The sequence below is a fragment of the Schistocerca cancellata genome, unplaced genomic scaffold (assembly GCF_023864275.1).
Source record: "Schistocerca cancellata isolate TAMUIC-IGC-003103 unplaced genomic scaffold, iqSchCanc2.1 HiC_scaffold_837, whole genome shotgun sequence".
In the NCBI taxonomy this organism is placed as follows: Eukaryota; Metazoa; Arthropoda; class Insecta; order Orthoptera; family Acrididae; genus Schistocerca; species Schistocerca cancellata.
In genome coordinates, this window is record NW_026046848.1 from 12,501 (window position 1) to 15,000 (window position 2,500).

General features: G+C 56.6%; 1 non-coding gene across 1 annotated transcript in view; it reads left to right on the forward strand.

Moving 5' to 3' along the window:
* Positions 1-2,385: 2,385 nt before the first annotated feature.
* LOC126146930 (small subunit ribosomal RNA) overlaps positions 2,386-2,500 on the forward strand; it is a 1,908-nt gene continuing 1,793 nt past the window's right edge. The window contains exon 1 of the ribosomal RNA XR_007529841.1: positions 2,386-2,500. This exon is cut by the window's right edge and continues 1,793 nt beyond it. This is a non-coding gene — a ribosomal RNA (small subunit ribosomal RNA).

Below are 2,500 nucleotides of genomic sequence, written 5' to 3' on the forward strand. Positions count from 1 at the left end.
CACCGCAATGTAACGCAATTTGTACCGCAATCTACCCCCATGTTGTGCCTTAACCTAACCCACGTTGTGCCTTAACCTAACCCACGTTGTGCCTTAACCTAACCCACGTTGTGGCTTAACCTAACCCACGTTGTGGCTTAACCTAACCCACGTTGTGGCTTAACCTAACCCACGTTGTGGCTTAACCTAACCCACGTTGTGGCTTAACCTAACCCACGTTGTGGCTTAACCTAACCCACGTTGTGGCTTAACCTAACCCACGTTGTGGCTTAACCTAACCCACGTTTGTGGCTTAACCTAACCCACGTTGTGGCTTAACCTAACCCACGTTGTGGCTTAACCTAACCCACGTTGTGGCTTAACCTAACCCACGTTGTGGCTTAACCTAACCCACGTTGTGGCTTAACCTAACCCACGTTGTGGCTTAACCTAACCCACGTTGTGGCTTAACCTAACCCACGTTGTGGCTTAACCTAACCCACGTTGTGGCTTAACCTAACCCACGTTGTGCCTTAACCTAACCCACGTTGTGCCTTAACCTAACCCACGTTGTGCCTTAACCTAACCCACGTTGTGCCTTAACCTAACCCACGTTGTGCCTTAACCTAACCCACGTTGTGGCTTAACCTAACCCACGTTGTGGCTTAACCTAACCCACGTTGTGGCTTAACCTAACCCACGTTGTGGCTTAACCTAACCCACGTTGTGGCTTAACCTAACCCACGTTGTGGCTTAACCTAACCCACGTTGTGGCTTAACCTAACCCACGTTGTGCCTTAACCTAACCCACGTTGTGCCTTAACCTAACCCACGTTGTGCTTAACCTAACCCACGTTGTGCCTTAACCTAACCCACGTTGTGCCTTAACCTAACCCACGTTGTGCCTTAACCTAACCCACGTTGTGCCTTAACCTAACCCACGTTGTGCCTTAACCTAACCCACGTTGTGCCTTAACCTAACCCACGTTGTGCCTTACCCTGCTCTGTAATTGGCATATGACACGTTACATTAATGTATTGTTGTCCAACCGCAACCGGCTCAGAATGTTGTGTACACAGCTATGTGTCATCTCCCCATAACAGCTGCATTGCAGTGTGGTACGCCATAGAGACGTGTGGGAGTAATGGACGCAGTGGATGGCGATCAGCATGAGCCGTCTGTTCATGTAGTGGCGCGTGTATGCAGACGTAGTAGTCTCTTCTCACACAATGTGATAGCACGGTGCCCCGCGTTCCACATCTGCGACATGCTACAGAGGCCGGTTGACAGTTGGTCGCGCAATGGAGATCGCATATGTACGGGGGCACCTTCCACGTGCCCTCTAGTCGGGCACATTTTGTTGCGTGGATGTGAGCGAATGTAGTGTGTCTTGACACCTGACAGGCAGGCATGCAATAATAGTTGACTTTGCAAACGGGGATGGACGTGTACGTTTACTGGTGACGTTACGCAAATGAACAACTGGTAACCCGTTGTGGTGCGGTTGATCTTGCTGGAGGTACATCTGTAGAGGGCAACGATCGGTACAGCTACGAAGCGGTCCCCACCATACCAACGAACGTGAATGTGAATCTGGGTGTGAAGCGATACGCGGCTGTGGGTGGGTGGGACTGTCCCCGGCCGGTGAGGGGGGGCCGCCCGGCGTGCTGGCCGCGCGGTGCGTGGGCGCACGCGCTACAGCCGGCTGGTGGGGGCGCCCAGTGGCAGGCGCGCCGGCCGACGGACGCGGCAGGCGGCGCAGCTGCGCGCCGGGGCACCCTGCGCGCGGCGCCGTGCAGCCAAAGTGGGTCCTCGCGGACCCGGTGCGAAGCGCGGTGGACATCTGCAGTGTGCTGGTCCGATTGAGGACTGTGTGCGTTGAGGATGCGCCGCCGCCCGGCACTCGGCGCCGCGACGCCGTCTGCTGCTCGGTCGCCCCAGCGGTTCTCGCTGGTGGTTTGTATCGCAGTTGTGCGGACGTGTTGGCACGTGCGCTGTGCTGGGAGAGTTCGCTTCGGCACCCACGTGGGGCCTTTGCCCTTCTGTGGCGCTGGCGTTGGAGCTGCCGGTCACCGTAGGTGGCGCGTGTTGTCTCCCGCCGGCAATGCCACGACAGCACGCTCCCGGGCCTCTGTCGGCAGCGGCAAGCTCAGTTGGGAGCACGGGTGGTCGCACCTAAAGCGTCTACTCGCCTAACTCCGGGCGATTGCGCCTCTCTCGAACCCGACCAAGTACTTAGGACGGCGCTGCGCGCCGCCGGGACCTGAGAGGGTTTCGAGGTGTATTGTGCAGGGGAGCCCAGCCTCCTCCTGTTTGCAGAATAATTGAGCGGACGCTTGCGTGTTCGCGCGGGCCCCCGGGACACACTCCCGGGCGGCCGGCTGCTCAGCTCTAGTTGACGCAGCTCCCTGGTTGATCCTGCCAGTAGTCATATGCTTGTCTCAAAGATTAAGCCATGCATGTCTCAGTACAAGCCGCATTAAGGTGAAACCGCGAATGGCTCATTAAATCAGTTATGGT